Here is a 21,666-nt window from a genome sequence, read left to right as displayed (position 1 = left end):
TGAGCAACCAGTGCCTGGCTTGCCAAGGTCATTTAAACAGCCACTTTGTAATTATGTAGAGCTGTAATGCTAATAGTTGCGATCTCTCCTGTACATTTAATGTATTTCTAGTTCCCAAGTATATATGCCTTCTAGGCTGTAATAACTCTGTACCAAGCAGGATCCCTCTACAGCGTTTATGTCTATGTGTTCCTTGTTGTAATAAGAAAAGTAGTCATAGTAATACTGTTGACTTAATTATTATCCTAAAATATTGCATACCATGGATATGACCAGACTTTTCTGTCCATTGCCAAACTGCCTCAAGGTGACAACTTTGGTTATTCTAAAACTTTTTATTGAAGATTTGATCTTTCTCTGGAGCATTTGCATTCAGATCCATACAGCCTGGCTATTGCAAGTACCTATTTGTCAAAATGAGTTAGCTTTTTAACCTTATTGGATTCTAGGCAAGCAGTTTGAGCCACTTCTTCTAAATGTCTTTGCTGTTTAAATTTGGCCCCAAAGGGTCTTATTGGAACTGACTCTCACCTAACTTGTCTTTCCCCTCCAACATAGGATCAAACCAAACCAAATGGAATATCTCATTCTAGCAATGAGAAAAGACCCACTGAGACAAAGCTTAGTTCAAAGACAAGGGACCATTCAGAGACAAATGGTTTAAAAAAACTGTTCAGACTAAAGAGGCTGATATCAAAATCCAAATGGAGCCATTTATGTCCAGTCTTTTAAAAGTAACTGCAATGAAGAGGTTAAAGAACTGTTCCATAAACATGATTATCTGATGCCCATGTCTCTCTACCTTCCAACTAGACAGGAACTTGCACCCTTGTCTTTTACCTGCTATTTCTATAGTCCAGGAAAAACCCATATGTTCTTCCTCTTGGTTGGACTTTACATTGTTAATGTTTTAACCAATTTGTTTCCTCTCATCTGTAGGCTATGAAAGTACAAATGGTATAGCTCAAAGTCTAACTCTATTAAACTGTGAAGTAAAGAATAGGCAATACTTCAAAATAAGATGGACTCCAATGTCCTAAACACAACACAAGGCCACACAGGTTCCTTGATTAAGACTAACTGCTCTGCTCATATTCCCAACAATTCAGCCAATATATGCTGAGTCTAGATCAGTCAGTGTAATGTCTGATTCTGTTATAAACTTTCTCTTGATCCTCTGGATTCATAAGGTAAAAACAACAATATTTTACTATTGTTCCTGGGGCAAACAATATAAGTATCTGTGGGGACCTTAACTCTGCTGTGCCTCAATGGTCCCAACCTGTTCTCTTACAGCATGGCTCCTCCTCAAACACAACTATCACTGATTACAATTTCCAAAGAACATACTGCCTCTTACAGCTCTCCCCAACCTTCATCTGTGACTTAGGATCCTGCTGTCACCATTAAAAGAAGCTTAGGGCAAGGGTCTCCTAATCTAGACCTATGCCCCATATTGGCAGGAAATAACCAAAATCTGACTTTGACTAACCATTGCCTAAAATATGTCAGGGTCTCGAGTTTCTGAGAAGGGAATGATAAGCAGCTGCTGTAGGAAATGCAAAGAAAACTTAAAATGGAGAGTAGAACCACAGTTTTCTGAGTTAAAACATTGTAATTAAACTTTCCAACTTAAAGATGACGAGCTTAGGTGGCTGACTGAGGTCATGGAATGTCACAAGATGGTTTTTTTTTAATAGTCCTCCATACACCAAGGGATTAGTGAAAGGCCTCATTCCAGCTCAAGGTGTTAACATATTGACCCTAGAGGTCAACTGTAATTCAGTAACCCTCCTACCCAACCTGGGGAGAGTGGGCCTAAGGAAAGACTTAATAGTCCAAACTCCTTACAGTTCAAAACAATTTACATAGTGATAAAAATAACTGTCACCCTAGAGATGACCCATTTTCAGTGTACTGAAAGTGTACCCTGTTCATAAGGAACTTCTTTTCTGTCACTTTCACTACGTTTTGTGTCCTGCCTGAATTCTCTCACCAGAGTAAAGGACTGAGATAGCCTCATTGACTTTCTGGTAAGAACAACCATCCTACATGAAGTGTACCTCTATGGCTAGGCAATACCTGCAAAGAACCCTTTGTCCTCTACCAGTAATAGGGTATTTAGAAGTAGTGTTCACAGAATTTCTTATTGAAGTGATTTATTGAAGAAAGATTCTAGGTGGGGATGATGAGGCTAGCTTAAGTGTAATTTATGATCTAAGCAGGTAAAAAATTGTGGCCTGATCCTGCAGGGAATGGTCCCTTTGTGTGAGTCACTGGCCAATATCTGCAGTGGGTAGAGATCATGGGTAATGGAAATTGCTGGACAAAAAAGGTAGAAACTAGGTAAGAAGAAATCTGTAGGTTATCAGACAGTAGTCCCAGCAGCTGTGAATAAAGAATGTGAATAAAGGGAAGGAAAAGAGAATCTTGGTATCCTGGGTGGACTATGTCAGAAATATAGATGGAATACTGTGTCTTTTCATAATGTCAGAATTTATTGAATAACAATAAATTTCATTGGCTTTACTTTACCAAGTCCTGAATTCAATTAACTCTCAGATCACACAATGCACTTCACACAATGACATACATGTGTGTTTGTCTACCTATCCATCTATATAACAGAATGGCTAAAAACAGGTTAAAGCATCTGTAAGGCTCAAAGAGGCCTGTTGAAGGAGAGAGTTGATACAGATTCAAAGAGAGTTGGCACAGGTAGTTAGATAAGCAAGTAGTTAGGTAACATAAATGTCAAAAAGTATAGAGGTACAGTGGCGTCAAAACACAGCTGGCTCAAGGTGCAGAGCTAGTTCTGAGTTGAATGGATACTGACAAATGGAAATCTGAGTGAGCAACCTCAAGGAGGGTTACTGAGCTGAAGCCCTGGATATAGTCAGGAGTTCTTCACTCATCCATCCCACAAAGTATGCACCAGACAGTATAATGATAGGTTGGTGGGTACTACTGCATTCCAATATAAGATGTGCCTCCTTTTATATTATCTGAGTGAAGAGTTCTATCACTTGTTGGTCTCATATGTTTAATATGTTACTTGGCCTGAATTTTCTGAGATGGTTTTGATACACTCATGTGTTCATGTGTTACTGATTTAATAAGTTCATAGGTAGTAATATTTTATTGGTGTAAATAAACTATCAGTCTGTGCTTTGTGGTTTTTACTGGGTAGGTGATGGTTCTTTACTTGCAAAAATAATATGACAAAGTCTTCTGCTGTGGTATTTGCATATAAAATGCACCACACTATCATTTTGCAAAACTACAGTTTTATAAAATGAAGTCACTTCGGGAAAGGCACAGGATGAAAGCTGCTGTTCTGATTCTAGATAAGGTAACTTGGAGCAGGATGCAGCTTGATATTCACGCTGCTTCAGGAATCAACAGCATCTATTAACCACCTCTATAAGCAGTACTTAAAAGCTGAGGAGGGGATGAGGATTTAGCTCAGTGGAAGAACACTTGCCTGGCAAGTACAAGGTTATACGTTTGGTCATCAGCTCCGAAAAAAAAAATCTGGGAAGCACTGACTCCTTATTTGAGCCCACAAATTAACTGAAGGAAAAGTAATGCTAGGCATCCCAGTTTCCATTTTGTATCCATGTTTTTTGCTCTGGGCCATTCTCCTCTGCAGTAAATTTTCAGCCATCTTCGAATCCAGAAAAGATAAGACAAGAGACAAAGATCATATTCTGGAAGAAGTATAACTCTTTTGTGTGTCTATGTGTATCAGTCCTGGAATTTGAACTCAGGGCCCAGGCACTATCTCGGGGCTTTTGCTAAAGGCTACTTCTCTACCACTTGAGCCATATCCAGCTTTTTAGTGGTTAATTAGAGATAGAAGTCTCACAGACTTTCCTTCACAGACTAGCTTTGAACTGTCATCCTCAGATCTCAGCCTCCTGATTAGCTGGGATTACAGGTATGAATCACACATACCTGGCTAAGTAATAATTCTCATTGTAATAAATGTCCACATGGCCTATCCTGAGACAATAAGCTGCTAGACAATCTTTAACAAGACCATCAGAACAACTGTGACTGTGACTGTTTAGTAATTATGACTACCTCTTCCTTTTCTCCCAATTCGTCCTCCAATTTAAACCTAAGGTAAACACCTATTGGAGAAGATGGATTGAAATGCTTTGGTCCTGTGGCATACTTCATATCATGTAAGAAACCTCCTTTATCTACCCTCCACCGTTGCCCAGTAGCCAGACTTGACATGTGGAACCCTTATAGTTTTTGCCTGGAGCCTGAAATTCACCTCCTCTTCTATGATCTTTTGCTAAAAGCTTTTTCTGTAAAGGGTCAGGTAGTAAACAGTTTAACTTTTTTCAGGCTAAATTATCTCAATTACAACCACTCAACTCATTACAGATTGAAAGCAGCCATAGACAAAGTATAAATGAGTACATAAGCTGTGTTCCAGTAACATTTTATCTATAAGGACAGGCAACTGTTGTTTGCACCTGTCCTCTTCTGGAGAAAGGAATGATCTTCATTTGTGTCTAACATCATGTGTGAGAGACAGATGTGGAGTATAAGGAAGGCAGGAGGAGGGTTGGCCTTCTGATGTCAACCCTATTTCTCTTTCCAGCTCTTTTGAGTGCAAGTACCCCAAAACCCAGCTTCAATGAAGTCAAGGGAAACACAAGTACGGGAAAAGGAAAGAGTACTTAATGAGTTTTGTGTGTAACTCAATGGGTTGGATTTTGAGATAACTATTGCAGGAACTCAAATTCTCTTTTTTTAATAAGTTTTTTATTGTCAAAATACTGTACCGAGGGGTTACAATTACATGAGCAAGGTAATGAGTACATTTCTTATCAAGCATTGTTGCCTCCTCCTTTGTTTTTCCCTTACCATCCTTTCCCTCCCATCTCCACAACTATACTCTCCCCTCTCCCTCGCCTAAATTGTAAAGTTCATTTTTCGACGTAGCATCTTGAGCTTCTCATTGTTGCAATGAATCAACCTGTATCCCAATTTAAACAATTTGTTTGTTTTCTCTTCCCTTCCCCAAATTATACCAACATCAAATACAGTGAAAACAGGGGTTATACCATGGAGGAGGGACATGGAACTCAAATTCTTTAGGACTTTCTTATTTTTTTAATCTCAATATGTTGGCTTTAGTTTCTTCTGCTATTAGTAGGTTTTATTTCAGCACCAAAGAACATGGGAATCTGATATTTCCAGACTGAAGCATTGATGGTACCAGGCCTGGACAAGAGGGATCCTTATTGTGAACTAGGCAATAAATTATGTTTTTTAAAAACTGAATCACACTGGAAATCAATAGTTCACACCTGTAATCATAGCTACTCATGAGGCTATGATCTGAGGATCTCAATTCAAATCCAGCCCAGGCAGAAAAGTCCATGAGATATTTATCTCCAATTAACTTCCAAAATCTTGAAGTGGAGGTGTGGATCAAGTGGTGGAGCACTAGCCTTGAGCACAAAAGTTCAGGGATATTGTCCAGGCCCAGAGTTCAAACCTGAGGACCAGGCCCAAAATAATTGAATCACATATCTATCCATGTATTTCCAAAACCCTCCCCCATTGCATGATCAGAGCAATAGTGTCTGACATCAAACATGGCAGAGACCAGATTCTGCCCTAGTGAATCACAGTGAACCATTGTGAATCATTGTCTCACTAAATTATGTCAATTATGGTAAGCTTGAAATTCCAATGTCTAGAATCTCAATTTCTTCTTCTTCCTCTTGCCTATCATGAGATTTCAATATTGTGTACTTTTTTAGCATATATAGAAGGTGGACTAATGATAACCTTTGTCCATGTTGGTTCTTAATTGGGATCTTTGGGTGAGTCTAGTGATACACTGATATAACACAAATTAAGAAAAGAAAAGCATACAAGTTTCATTTTATGCATGTACTGTGACCTTCACAAGGGAGAGAAGAACCAAATAAAGGACAACAGAGAAAAATTTCTTCTTTGGCCATTTATATACCTTTTGGACAAAGAACAATGAATTTTTCAAGAAGCAATGAAACAGTAGAGTCAGAACCAGAGACTATTACATGGAGGCAAAGTAATTAGAAGACAAATGAAGATATAGATAGACAGACAGACGGACAGACGGAAGGACAGACAGACAGACATATAGATAGACAGACAGACGGACAGACAGATATAGATAGATAGATAGATAGATAGATAGATAGATAGATAGATAGATAGATAGATAGATAGATAGATAGATAGATAGAGATATATATATTGTGAAAGATAAAGGTTATTTTTATCCCTAAAGACTGATTATAGCATCAATTTCCACTTGATTCAAGATAAAAGTTATCTTCTTGGTAAAAAGGAGGCAACTTTTTTACAGGAATTTTGGCTAGTGACAGATAAGAAAAGACAGTTCAGAGCATCGCTTCTGTATCTGCCTCTTTTTCAAGTGCCTTTGACTTGAAATAGGTCATATTGGCATATTTTGGGGTGACATTTCCTTAACTCCTTCACATGTCATATGCCAAGTACTAGATATCAGCCATTGTGAGTTTAATATGAAGGAGACAAAAATGTCTCTATCTTTAGTAAAGTTTAACCAGAAAAAAAAACTCTTAAATTGAATTTTCAAAATGAAAGTGTACACATTTCAGGGTTACAAGGAAAGAAAATAAGATGCTGCTAATATTTGATCAAAAAGAGCAAACACTGCCCAACATGCCAGTGGCTCACACCTGTAATCCCAGCTAAGATATGAGAATCAAGGTTCAAAGCCAGTCTGGACAGGAAAGTCTATGAGACTGCTATCTCCAATTAACCACCGAAAAGCCAGAAGGGAAGCTATGGCTCAAGTGGTAGAGCACCAACTTTGAGTGAAAAAATCTAAGGGACAGTGCCCAAGGCCTGAGGCACTATGAACAGCACAGAAACAAAATCAGCCAGCCTTGATCTTTGGTCCCTATAATAAGAATCACAGAAAATAACATCATGATCTACACCAAGTCTCCATTCATCGTCCCCACATATTCCACTGAAACTGCCCTGGGAGAAGTCATCAAGAACTATTATCTCACCAAAACAAATGCACTAATTTTGATCATTTGCTGTTTCTATCTACTTCTCATATTCTAAAATGCTGTACTTTTCTTTAACTTTGATGATTGACCTTTACTAGTTCTAGATATCCAGAAGATAGGGCAGTTCATTATATTTTTAATCTCTAAACTTTTTATAAGGAGGAGGTATTAACTGAAATTTTAATTTGAAAACTAATTTAGTTGAGTGCTAGTGGCTGATACCTGTAATCCTAGCTACTCAGGAGACTGATATTGGAGGATTGCAGTTCAAAGCCAGCCTGGGCAACAGAATCCATGAGACTATTATCTCCAATAAACTACTCAAAAAAAGCCAGAAGTGGAGCTGTGATTGAAATGGTAGAGCATTAGCCTTGCACAAAAAAAGCTCAGGGACAGCTCTGAGGCATTAAATTCAGGCTCCAAGACTTGTACAAAAATATAATAATAATAAAAATTATATTAAGTGAAGGAAGCCAGGCCCAAAGAAACATAGGTCCCATGGTTTCCCTTATTTGCAATAACTAGTGTATGTCTGAGGCAAGCAGAAACGGTCAGAAAAGTTGATGTTAGGTGAAATTAACCCCAAGATAAAGACTCTAATGTTTTTTTTTTTCTTTCTTGCTATGGTTAGAAACCATAGATATTTCTTTGTTGCTTTGTATGTCCCTCCCCCACGGTACAACCCCTGTTTTCACTGTATTTGATGTTGGTATAATTTGTGGAAGGGAAGGGAAAAAACCAATTGTTTAAATCGGGATACAGGTGGACCCATTGCAACAATAAGATGTACAAGATGTTATGTCGAAAAACGAACTTTACAACTTTGGAGCTGGGTGGGGGGTGGTGAGAGAGGGGGGCAGAAAAGGGATGGTAAGGGGAAACAAAGGAGGAAGCAACAATGCTTGATAAGAAATGTACTCATTACCTTGCTCATGTAATTGTAACCCCTCTATACGGTATTTTCACAATAAAAAGAAAGAAAATAATAATAATAATAATTCAAGTGACATAGGTTAATAAGGAAGTAAATAGCATAAAATTCAAGAGAAAAAAGATAATATAGTTCTACATCTATCTAACTGTCAAAATAAACTGCATTGTAATGACCTAATCTCTAAAAAGAGGAAAAAATGAATATTGCCAGATCTGAGCAAGCAATCATCAGGTTAACAAAATGGCATTCCAGCTAGAGTTCAGATAAGATAGTTCAGCAACAGCCAAATCAAGTTTGCTAGGACTCTTGAAGTGTGAAGTTTGATGTAAAGGAGGTGGGGCCAGCATGAGTCCAAAGGCAGAAAGCAGTCAGATTAAGGGAAATCTTATAGGAAATGTAGAATCTGAACCTCAATGCAGGCAACATGGAGACAATAGAACAGGACTTTCTTAAAACATGGCTATTAATGTGGTTGACCATCTTTTCATGTTTCAATAATTTCAAATTTACTGGGTTGTTTCTGTTTTCTTATCAATTTTTAAATTATTCTATATGATCTAGATCTTAATTTGAAACTAGCCTGTCTCTAGTTTTGCAAATATTTTCTCATATCTGTCACTTACATTTTTATGATTACCTATATATCCCTGCCATAAAGGTCATATAAATGTAGGTATTGATCTTTCACTTGGATGAATTAAAACTATTAATTTGAGGTTTTAAAGTCCTATATCTGCGTTGAAATATCACATTGTACCTCATAAACATGTGTAATTATTATGTGTTCATAAAAAACATTTTTAAATATTTGAGAAAGAAATGTTAACTACCCTGATTTGATCATTACACATTGTCTAAATATATCAAATTATTACAATGTACCTCATAAATATGTACAAGTAAAATGATATTAATTTTGAAAATCCCTTTCCAATTCCAAATATGAAATATATTCTCTGATGTAATCCTTTTATAGTCTTATTTTTATTTGTAGCTTTTTATTCTACTCCCAGATGTCTTTTGTCCAAAGAATGCCCTATCCTGTACATTAGCTATTAGTGTTTTCTTTCCTATGCTATGAAATGTCCTCTTAATCAGATTCTAAATAGGCTCAATTCATTATATACATTAATTTATATCTAAAAATTTATATAAAATTCAAAATCATCAAAATTTGAAAAACAAAATGGTGAAAGAACAACAAGCAATTCATAAAGGATATACTTAGTGAATCTCCAATCTCAAAGAAATTTATTGTTGATTAAAATAAAGATTTTTTTTCTTTTTAAAGTAAAAAAAAATTATAGTAGTAAAAATAAAACAAAGTCTGTATGGGTACAATCCAGTGAACATTTCTCATTCTCTGCTGATGAGAATGGAAATTCATAGGTCTTCATATCCTTAAAATTTGAATTCTCATTAACACAATAAATCATCCTTTAGCAATAAGTCTTTTAAAGGCTGGGAAGGTAGCTCAGTGGTAGAGCGTTGCCTTGCATGCATGAGGCCCTGGGTTTGATTCCTCAGCACCACATAAGCAAAAAGAAAAAAGCCGGAAGTGGCTCTGTGGCTCAAGTGGTAGAGCGTTAGCCTTGAACTGAAGAGCTGAAGGACAGCGCCCAGGCCCAGAGTTCAGGCCCCATGACCAGACCCCCCCCGAAAAAAAAATAGAGATTCATCCAAGGATTTTTATAAAGGATGTTCTTCACAGTGATATTTTAAATCAAGACAAATTTAAAGCAATCTGAATACTTAACAATAGGAATTAAATTAATTATGGTACATGTTTATGAGAAAATATTATGCAGGAATTAAAATGGGTGCCATAGTTTGGATTTTTAAACAGCTTATCAGTAAAAAAAAAAGTTTTTATATAACTCCAATATACATTCATCAAAAAATGTCTTGATAAGTTATTTGCTTTCTGAAGGGGTAACTAAACTAATGAAAGCATCTAAAAGGCATATAGAGCTCCTATTAGGCTTATGTGATAGGCTGTGTTGCCAGGTACTAGAAATACACAGGCAAATGAAAAGTAGCCTCTTCAAGAATTTCATAATCCAGTTGGTAGCTCACACCAGTAATTGTAGTTACTCAGGAGGCTGAGATCTGAGGCTTGTGGTTTGGAACTAGCCTAGGCAGGAAAGACCAAGTAACCATGAAAAAGCTGTAAGTAGAGGTGTGGCTCAAAGTGGTAGAATGCCAGCTTAGTGCAAAGAACCTCAACAACAGTGCCCAAACCCTGAGTTTGAACTCTAGTACATGTGCAAACATGCATGGACACACACACACACACACACACACACACACACACACACACGAAGTTCATAATCCAAATACAGAGAACAAACTAATGAGAAATTAAAATAAACATTGTAAATAAATGTACAAAGTATTGAGACTCACCCTAATGTTGTTTAAATAGGAAATGTTGGCCCCAACAGGCTTATATTTCCAATGCTTTTGGTCCACACTGATGACACTATTTTCAGAGGCTATGGAAACTTTTAAGAATAGGGTCTCAACTGAAGAAAATAGGTCCCAGAGGGTTACGTTTAAAACTTATACCTGTTTACCATAGCTAAGATGTAGAACCAACCCAGATGCCCCTCAGTAGATGAAAGGATCAAAAATATGTGGTATATGTTCACAATGGAGTTCTATGATTCCATCAGAAAGAATGTCATTGCCCATCCATTAGGAAATGGAAAGACTTAGAAAAAAATCACATTAAGCGAAGTAAGCCAGACCCAAAGAAACAGAGGCTTCATGGTTTCCCTCATTTGTAATAACTAGAATATGTCTATGATATTCTTAACAGGGGATCTCAATAGCCCAATTGTTAAGTATATATAATGAAGCATATCAACCTGAACTCCAAGATTTGGAATTGAGGTTCTTATTATGCCCTGTATGCAGTTATTTCTATTTTCTTTTTTATGTTTTAGTTTTTTTGTACCCTTTGTCTTATATATAAGTTTATCTCATCCATGGAAGGGAAAGAGAATCACAGAAACATCAGGACAAAGGATGAACTAATGCAACAATGACACTATGTTGGAGAGCTATACAACTTGTGGGGGAAGGGGAGTAAAGAAGGGTAAGCAGGAGAAAATGAGGGAGAGGGTAACAGTGTTTAAAAAGAAATGTACTCATTACCTTACTTATGTAACTGTAACCCCTCCATCACTTACAATAAAGATATAAAAAAGAAAAAATAATAATTAATGTTTATACCTGATCCCCAGTTGCTTCCTCTGTCTCTCCTTCCTGTTTGCCATGAGATGAACAGCCTCTTCGCTTACATGCTCCCACCATGTTTTGCCTCACAACAGGCTCAGAACCAAAGATTATGGACTGAATCTCTAAAACTATGAGACAAAACAAATCTTACCTCCTTTAGGTTTCTCTCTTCAAATATTTTGTCACAATAATATGAAGCTAGCTAACATATACCACAAGGGAACAGGGAAAACAGATATGAAACTCAACCTAGGGGCATCAGAACATAGAAATACAAAACTAGCAAACCTGAATGTTTCAAGATGGATTATCCCATTCTCCGTGTGGATTTGAATGGAAAATTTTAGAAAGATAACAAAATAATTTGACAGGTCCATTTTACAATCAGTCTCTAGTACCATACCTCATGATCCTGGACATATCATTCTTGGGTTGTTGAAAAACATGCTTAATGATTTGGGTAAGGACATTGGAAATATACTTTAGATATTTACATATGATATTATCCAAAGATGGAAGGACTAGTTATCATCAAGAATGAGGGATTTGCTGGGTACCAGTGGCTCAGATGTATAATCCTAGTTACTCTAGAGGCCCAGATCTGAGAATCATTGTTCAAATCCAACCTCGTCAGGAAATTCTATGAGACTTTTACCTCTTGGGGCTGTAGCTCAAGTGGTAGAACACAAGCCTTGAGCAACAGGGCTCAAGAACAACATGAGGCCAAACCTCAGAACTGGTGCAAGCACATACACACACACACACACACCACACACACACACACACACACACACACACACGCACACGCACACACACGTGAATGAAGAAATTGATAGTTAATACATTGCTGGCAGGGCTGAAATGGCCTTCACTGATAAGATGAATGCTAAGTAGAAGGCTAAATTCTGTGTTTAGTTCAAATATTGGATTAGCCTACAATTAACGTAACAGGTAACAGTTAATGCTGCAAAAGCCCACATTAGGAGGTTATTTGATTGCAAATTCAACACTACTTCATTTCTTTCCAAGGTATGCCACCATTACAGAACTCTGCAGTTGCTAAACCACCTGAGCAAGACAGATGCCTTCCTTTGAGGAATGATTATATCTTACCTGATCACACTGGAAACAGAGGAGAAAATACAAAGAGAGTAAAGTTCATCTCCAAATAGCTGATGGATCAGCCATGGCAACATAGCAGATGCAGGAACATTAAAGAGAACATATTTGTCTACATTTTAGGAAACATTTTGAGTGTTTTAGAACAGGTAGTGTACTTAAATAATAACATGTTGAACATGCATTTTTGCCATAGAATTTCACATTGACTCCTCATTGAATTTTATGAGGTCAGCACTATTATTGTTCTCAAATTACACACATAAAATAGACTTGATGAATTGAATTAAAATTAACTCATGATGCCCATAAATAAAACAGATTACCCCCTCCTAAGCAGTAAGTATTCAAAATGACACAGAAGGCATGTAACACTGAGTTTTTTCCAGTCCAGATTTTTAATTTCATTATTAGAAGAATTTAAGATTATATAAGATGTATTTAAGATGTTCAGAGAAAGTATATGGAAATCAGCAAGCAAGAATTACTATTAAAAGAAGTAAAAATGAAGAGACTTTCTGTGAAGCTCTGTTTGTCCTCTCAGGAGGGACAACAAATCATGTCTTTCATGGCAGATCCAACTCAATTGCTGTAGAATCTTGCCCACTGTAGTGGGTTAATCAGAAGACCAAGTCTAGTGCTTGGTGGAACCCAGTTACTTATATTCTCCATATGGTAGTGTTTCTACTCTTTGTTGGATGACACCAATTCAAATGTCATGGCTTCTGCCTCAGTTTCCCTGACTGGCCATCTATTTCTATTACTTACAGAAGTCCCACAAACCATAAAGTTGATATTTTGAGAAACTATGTGTTTTGTTCCATGTAACCTGACAAAAGATCCTATAGTATAGTAAATACTATTGCTATTGCCAATTCATATATGTGGAAAGGAAGGTTTGAATATGCCTAAAATCCCAGGAGTACTACAGGCTAGAACTACATTTATTAACTTTTAAATCCATGCTTTTATTGGTCTCCTCTGGAGCTACTTCTGTTGGCTAAACTTCCATATCTTGCCTAAGACTTGCCATGTCTAGGGTCATTAATGTGTTTATTACCTATAAACATAGAGTCTCTACTCAGGGGGATTCCAGAATTTCCATCCACACAAATTGTTTCAGTACCATACGCCATCAGCTTGATTAGATGGCACTGGGCCACTTTACTGCCCTTGCAGGCTACACATCAAGGTCAAGTTAGTTTCTTCTAGCCCTTACCCTTAGGTCCCTGTGGCTAGATTCTTACTATAAATGATTAAAGATGACAAAGATCAAGTAAGGGGAGAAGATATGTAAGTCAAAAGTGAAATAGTCACCTTGAAATTTTTCATTTCCTTCAAGTTTTTGAAAAGAAACTGAATGTGTTGTCACAAGGAACAGGGGTGGGGGGAATTAGGAATAAAAGTTCACGTTAAGGTTGAAGGAGTGGAGGGAAATCCCCCAAGGAACTAGTGGAAACAGCCAATAGGTAATAATATATTTTATGCAAGAGCCTATTGGAAAGGGGGAGAATAAAGAAGAAGGCAATAGAAGGTTACAAAAATCAAGTAAGAAAGCTTTTACTTTGTGAGGTGTCTACAGATGCTCCCAGTTAGTTAGAGAAGCATTGCCATTTTGAATATAGCAAATATCTCATTCCTATTAACCCTGACTCTAAAGCAGGTATTAGGAAAATGTAGTCATCAGAGTGCCCAGAAAAGGGTTTAGAGATAGGCAGATTTTTAAATTTCATTATTAGATGAATTTAAAATTATATAAGATGTAGTGACCATGTTCAGGGAAAGTATATGGAAATTAGCAACCATGAATTGCTTTTACAAAAAGTAAAAATGAAGAGCCTTTCTGTGAAGCTTTGGTAATTTCTGTGAAACTTTAGTAATCAGCATGCTTTAGTAATTTTGCCTCAATATCAGTCATGGTTGCACATAAGGAGCTGAATGTTCTAGGGGAGAAACTCTATAGTATATAATTATGTCTACCATTCCTACCTATCCCTGGAATACTGAAAATCTAGGGATTAGTCAATCCTTCACTGTAAAGGTATTCCCACACCTACATTAGAGCTTCAGAAGCTGAGAGGTGCTAAGGTTGGATGCTGGAGCTAAAAGACAAAGGCAATAATAAGAGGAAGGTCTTAGGAAACCGTATGATTGGCCATGCCTTGTGTAAGCAGCAAGGGAGTTTACTACCATGTGTTTTGCAACCAGAAAACTGATAAAATCTCTGGCAAAGCTCAATGAAGATATTGAAACCAGTCACTTATAAGACACAAAGGTATAGGTATAGCAAGTGAGTCTATTGTAAGCTCACTATGATGGTGTAAGCCACCTGACCAACTACATCCTTATTATAGTTATTTTCATTGCTAGCTCAGTGTAATTATCACAAAACTCTCTAAAACAATGTTTCTTCTATTTGCTTAAGTGTTTGTTGTAAAACAGTAAGCCTAATCCCATCGAGAGATGGATCATTGTTATCTATTAAGAAGAGTTAAATATTCATTATTTTCTTATTACACAGAACCCAAAATTATCCCAAAAAATAACATTTCTAGCATTGGGGCATACACTGTCAGAGCCTTACCTTAATTCTCTTCACCCACCTCTGTGTGAATTTAAAGCTTTTTAATATATATTTGCAATTCTGTGCATGGCGAAGTAGAAGTTCAGGAGATTCAATGCACCTCAGGGAGCTCCCAACTTACCATGGGGAACTGAAAGATAAACACTCTAGCTTCTTTTTTGTATGTGTGAGTCCTGGGACTTGAACTCAGGATAGCCTGGGTGCTGTACTTGAGGTTTTTGTTCAAGGCTAGTACTTTACCACTTGAGCCATAGCTCCGCTTTTGGATTTTGGTGGTTATCTCCTGGACTTTGCTTCTTGGGCTGGCTTTGAACCATGATCCTCAGATCTCAGCGTTCTGAGTAGCTAGGATTACAGGCATGAGCCACCAGCATTTGGCACAAGCACACTAGCTTCTTATTACCATTGTAGGCAACTGGTGTATAGTTTTTTTCTGACACATTTTCTTGGTAGTAGTATATATATGAATGATTGACCATGACAAATGATTGACCATAACAAAGGTGGTTTCAAGAAGAGAGCACAAAGACAGGCACTGGTAGCTCAGGCTTATAATCATAGCTACTCAGTAGGCTGAGATCTGAGGATTGCCATTCAAAACCAGCCCAGGTAGGAAAGTCCATGAGATTCCAACAACTACCTTCCCAAAAAGAGCCAGAAGTGGAGTTCTGGCTCAAGAAATAGAGTGCTAACTTTGAGCAAGAGATGCTCAGGGACAGTGCCCCAGCCCTGAATTCAAGCCTCAGGACTGTCACACAATAAAAAAGAAACAAGAAGGAGTTAAGGGAAGGGGAAAGAGGGGAGGGGAAAGGGAAGGGGAAGAAGGAGGAGGAAGAAGAAGAGGAGGAGGAAGAACAAGAAGAAGAATATGAGAAGGAGGAGGAAAAGGAAAAGCGCACAATGGAATAGAGAAAGGTCTCCTGGAAAACAGAGTGACACCTTACAGTTTTCCTCTCATAGTTTTGAGTGTGGTGTGTACTAGTTCATGTTAAAATACCTGAGAATGGCCAGAGACACAAGGAGTAAACACAGGAAAGCAAAGATAAATTACAAATGGTTTTATTTTTATGTAAATACCAAGGAAATTTTCCTTTTCCTTTACCTTTTATTTTTCTTCTGCAATGGAGGACTAAGAACTTTGAAAAAAATCTCATAGAAGAACTCTAGCAAAACCTCTCAGAAATCATCTTTTTCAGTACTTTTGGAAAGTAAAAGTTACATGGTTTCCCTCATTTGTGGTAACTAAAATGTGCCTATAAACCTACAAGTAAACACACTGGATGGTAAAAAAAAAATACACTAGGACATGATAAAGTATACAGGCCTCTAGACATTGCCACTGTGAAACCAAAGGAGCAGATGTGCATATGATCATATAAAATAATATTTTATGAAATGAAATCTAAGAAAAGGAAACAAGAGATTTTTGTTGTTGCTGGGTTTTTTATTTTCCTTTTGTCTTATATGTTAGTTTATTTGCCTTTGGGAGGGCTGGGGGGAGTACAGAAAAGGTGGGACAAAGGGTGAACAAATGCATTAGAGGTACTCACAAGACACTAAATGGAAAATGAATTGTACAACTTGTGAGTGGGAATGGGAAGGAAAAACTGGAAGAGAGCAGAAGGGGTAACATGGTTCAAAAATAAATGTACTCATTACCTGAATTGTAACTGTAACCCATTTCCTCTCCATTATATCAGTAATTAACCCCTATGCTAACTAAGGACTTGAGTAGTCACACACAACAAAAAATATGGATTTTATATAAGTAATCCAGGAAAGTCTAAAAACATATTTCAGGCAAATACTTCATGAATATAAATTCACAATCTCATGTAAAAATACTAGCAAAATTAAGAAAATTGAGGGAAGGGGTGGGGATGGAATGGATGGAGAAAAAATGATGAAAAGGATAACATTAATCAAGATACATTGTACTCATATACTATTTTGTTGAATGACAACTCCTTTGTATATCTAAAGTTAAAAATAAAATTAATAATTTCTAGTATGCTCAATCTAGCAACATGTAGAAGTGTGATATACTGAGGTTCCAGGAAGATGGCGGAGGAGAAGCTGGAGACTAAACAAGCTCTCGCACAGAAAGCAGTTTTAGTGTTCCAGTGAACAGTCCTAAGCCAGAGAATCACACCAAGTGTGCCATCACAGTACAGAGAATTAGGACAGAGAGGGAAAATCCAGGCAAGGAGACAGATCTCAGCTTGCCAGCAGCCACGGCTGCAGTGGCAGTGACGGCAGTGGCGGCGGCAGTGGCGGCCATAGCTGCCATACCTGCAACACAGAGAGTCCGGGACAAAGGCACCAGACGCGGCAGGCAAGTGGATTCTACTCAACACCAGCAAGAACTGACAAGGAGCAGATATCTTCATCCTGCAGTTCGCACACCAGAGAGGACCCAGGAACCAAGACTCCAGCGTGAGTAGAAGCCTGACATCCTCACTCCTTCTCAGGGAGCAGAGGAGGGAAGGCCACCCTTCCCCCCCCACACTGGAGATCTCCATCTTTGATACTGACAAAGGCCTGGCTGAGCAGCTAGCTCCAACTCAGGCCTTGGAAGAAAACAAGAGTCATTTAGCAGGTCACAGGAACTTAACCTGACCTGCCAGGCTCAGCTCCACCCAGGGAAAAGTCACCCAGCTCGGGCCACCAGCCCCAGGAGTGGCTTTCTTCACTGGATAAACAGAGCCAGAGTCTGCCCCTCCCAACAGCAGCCTGGACAATCAACTTCAATTCAGTAAACATAAACCCTGAGAATGGGTCCAGGCCAGGCTCTGTGAGTGTCTCAGAAGATAGCTCCTCAGGGAAAAGCTGCTGTTTGCTGAAAGGCCTCAACTCTACACAGAACCTAGCCTCATAACAGCATCTCCAAACTAGAGGAAACAGCCATCTCCCTCTTTTGTGATACTCAAAGCAGATCTCCCTCACATTGAACTAGCCTAGGAGGAGGATCACAAAATCCTGGGTAAAGCAGAGCATTTTTCTGCCTGCTCAAGTAAACTGACTTAAGAAACCACCCAAGCCACAGGAAAAATAAAACAAAATACAAGCAGACCAGAGACTTCAACAAGAGACTGGTTATGGACACAAGGGAGATATAGGATCATACTATCCCCCCTGCCAAAAAAAATCAAAGAACACTATTTTTGTACCTTTTATTTAAAAAAGTTTTTCTAAAACTTTTTTTAAATTTTTAATTTTTAACTTTAAAAAATTGTTTTCTATTAACTTTTTTTTCTTTCTCTTATAATTTTTAATTTAGGGGTATATGTGTGTGTACTTTTCTTTCTTTTAAAATTTTTTTTTCTTTAGCTCTACTGACCATTTGATCCTTTTTTTCCTTCTTATTCTTTTCAGTTTTTCTTCTCTTTCATTCTTCTTTGCGTGACTTAATTGCTGTTCTGCTCATCCTCAGATATACCCGTAGTCGATGATTAGACCTTAGCCCCATTGTGTACACACTTATTCCAGAAATTTATTACTCAATTTAAAACCTCTTAGACTTAAATTCCTTAATAGCAGTACTACCTCTTTATAACTATATAATATTTTAAGCATTTTTATTTTTGATTATCACATCTCCTTTCTATCCCTCCCCTTCTCTTATTCTATCCATGTTCTTCTCTGAATATTATGTTTTCAAATTTGCATAATTTTTAAGTGTTGCACTTATTTAATTTTTAATTTTTGTTTTTCAATATTTTTCTTGTCTTTTTTTTCTTTCTCTTTCTTCTTTTTTCTCTCTCTCTATTATCAGTCTATCCAACCTATTTCCCGCTTTGAGATTAGGATTTAGTTACATTAACTCTCCCACTCCCTTTCCACATCCCTCTACACGTATTTTTACTCACATCTCCCCCAAAACCTAATAATTTCTGTTTGTCACATTCTTCTTTGTGGTTCATACCCCATTAATATATAGTTGTTTGAGGTTCAATAGATATATCTGTTGAACTAGATTGTATCTGCAGACTTTTGACTGTGCAACTACAGACTTTGGTTGATGCTTGCCTTAAAATAGTGTGCTAGAACAAAACTGGTTTACTTTCATACCAAATGGGCAGAGCAACTCGGAAAAACACAAGAAAAATGGCAAGTCCGGGTACGTCAACTCCCCCTCATGATAATCAGGGGACAGAAAAGATAATGAATAATCCAGAGGAGAGTTCCCATAAAGCTCCACAAACACTACTGGTAAACATGGTAAATGAAAAGATGGAAAACATGCAAAGGACTCGGTATGAGAGACAGGAGGCAAAACAAAGGTTAATACAGGAATATCATGAGCTCGAGGAAGCTACTCAAAGATTGATACAGGAATTGCATGAGCAGCTTGAGAACACTCAAAGAGAAATAAAGGAATGGCATGAGCAGGCTGAGATCAGTCAAAGAGAAAGTTAGGAATGGCTTGAGCAGGCTGAGAACACTCAAAGACAACTACAGGAACTGCGTAACCATGAAGAAGCTAATCAAAGAGAATACAAGAATTGAGAGAGTGGGATGAGAATACAGAAAGATCAATAGAGGCATTCATGGAATCCATAAACAGATGGCTGAAAGAAGTCAGGGAGACCACAAAGGGAATGCTGAATGGAACCCAACAGAAGGAATGGGAGTCCAAGGAAACCATAACCAATCAACTAAGTGATTTGAGAATAAACACTGAACAACAAATTAAGGAAGTAAAGAAGTTCATACAAGATCTAAAACAAAGCTCCAACAAAGAATTTGAAGCCATCCAAGCCGACCAACTAGAAGGAAAAGAAATAAAAAAACAAAGTAGAAAGTCTTGATAGTAGGTTAGAACATGCAGAAGATCGAATCTCGGGGATAGAAGACAGCCTAGATATTATAGAGAAAGAACATACAACCATCCAAGACAAATCCAAGAAATATAATAGATCTATTCAACACTTGGAAGACACCATCAGAAGGCATAATCTGAGGATAATGGGTGCAGAGGAGCACCTAGAAACAGAAGTTAATGGTCTAGGAAATTTGCTTAACAGGATCTTAGCAGAGAACTTCCAAAACATGCAAAAAGATAGGCCTATTCAGATACAAGAAGCTTTTAGAACTCCAAATAGACCAGACCAGAATAGGACATCCCACCTTCACATTATAATCCACACAGGATCAATTCAGACTGAGGAAAAGATCCTTAAAGCTGTCAAGGAGAAAAGATCAATCACCTATAAAGGGAAACCAATTAGAATCACCTCAGATTTCTCAGCAGAGCCTGGAATGATGTATGCCATACTCTAAAGACAAACAACTATCAACCAAGAATTCTGTACCCAGCTAAACTCTCCTTCATAACTGAAGGTCAAATAAAAACCTTCCATAGCAAAGAAAAACTGAAACAATATATCTCCACCAAACCAGCCCTACAAAAGATTCTTAAAGATGTCCTAAACATAGAAAACCAACAAGACCACAATAAAGGCCAAGAAATTGCATCCAAGAACCATAGGAAGAACCCAGTTGCTGTAGCCCCCAAGGAGGTGCATAAATTGGCAGGAACTCCCAAATATCTCTTAACATTAACAGACCTAACTCTCCATATAAGCCACATAGACTGTCTAGTTGAATTAAAAAGCAAGATCCTTCTATCTGCTGCCTTCAGGAGTCCCATCTTGCCCATAAAAACAAACATATTTTCAATGTGAAAGGCTGGAACAAAATCTACCAAGCAAATGGACCCCATAAACAGGCGGGAGTTGCAATCCTAATATCAGATAAAATAGACTTCAAATTAAAATTAGTGAGAAGAGATAAAGAAGGTCGCTACATACTAATTAAGGGATCTCTCCTTCAGGAGGATATTACAATTCTAAATATCTATTCACCAAACAACGGAGCACCCAAATTTATCCAGAAACACTACTTACCCTCAAATCCCACATAGATCCAAAGATATTAATTGTTGGGGACTTTAACACACTACTTTCCCCACTAGATAGATCAATTCAACAAAAACGCAATAGAGAAAGCACAGATCTAAACAACTGCATAGACCAACTAGATTTAGCAGACATCTACCGAATATTTCACCCAGGAGCATCAGAATAAACGTTTTTCTCAGCAGCACATGGAACATTTTCCAAAATAGACCACATTTTAGGCCACAAAGCAAACTTATCCAAATTCAGAAACATTGAAGTTATACCTTGCATTCTCTCAGACCACAAGGGAAGAAAATTGGAACTCAACACCAAAAGCCACCAAAGAAAGTCTGGTAACACATGGTGGCTGAACAACACACTGCTGAATCATGAGTGGGTCATGGAAGAGATTAGAAAGGAATTTCAAATGTTCATGATATTCAAAAAAAAATGAACACACAAATTACCAGCTCCTCTGGGACACAGCAAAGGCAGTACTCAGGGGCAACTCTATAGCTCTGCGTTCCTACATCAACAAATTGGAGAGATCTGAAACCAACAATTTAATGAGACATCTGAGCCTCCTTGAAAAAGAGCTGCTAGATAAACCCCCATAAAATAGATGGAAAGAAATTATTAAAATTAAATCAGAATTAAATGAATTAGAATCCAAAAATACCATAGAAAGAATCAACAAAACAAAGAGTTGGTTCTTCGAAAAAATTAACAAAATTGACAGACCCTTAGCAAATCTTATCAGAAAAAGAAGAGAACACACCCAAATAAATAAACTCAGAGATGAGA

The sequence above is a fragment of the Dipodomys ordii genome, unplaced genomic scaffold (genome assembly GCF_000151885.1).
Source record: "Dipodomys ordii isolate 6190 unplaced genomic scaffold, Dord_2.0 Scaffold134, whole genome shotgun sequence".
In the NCBI taxonomy this organism is placed as follows: Eukaryota; Metazoa; Chordata; class Mammalia; order Rodentia; family Heteromyidae; genus Dipodomys; species Dipodomys ordii.
This window is presented reverse-complemented; position numbering follows the sequence as displayed.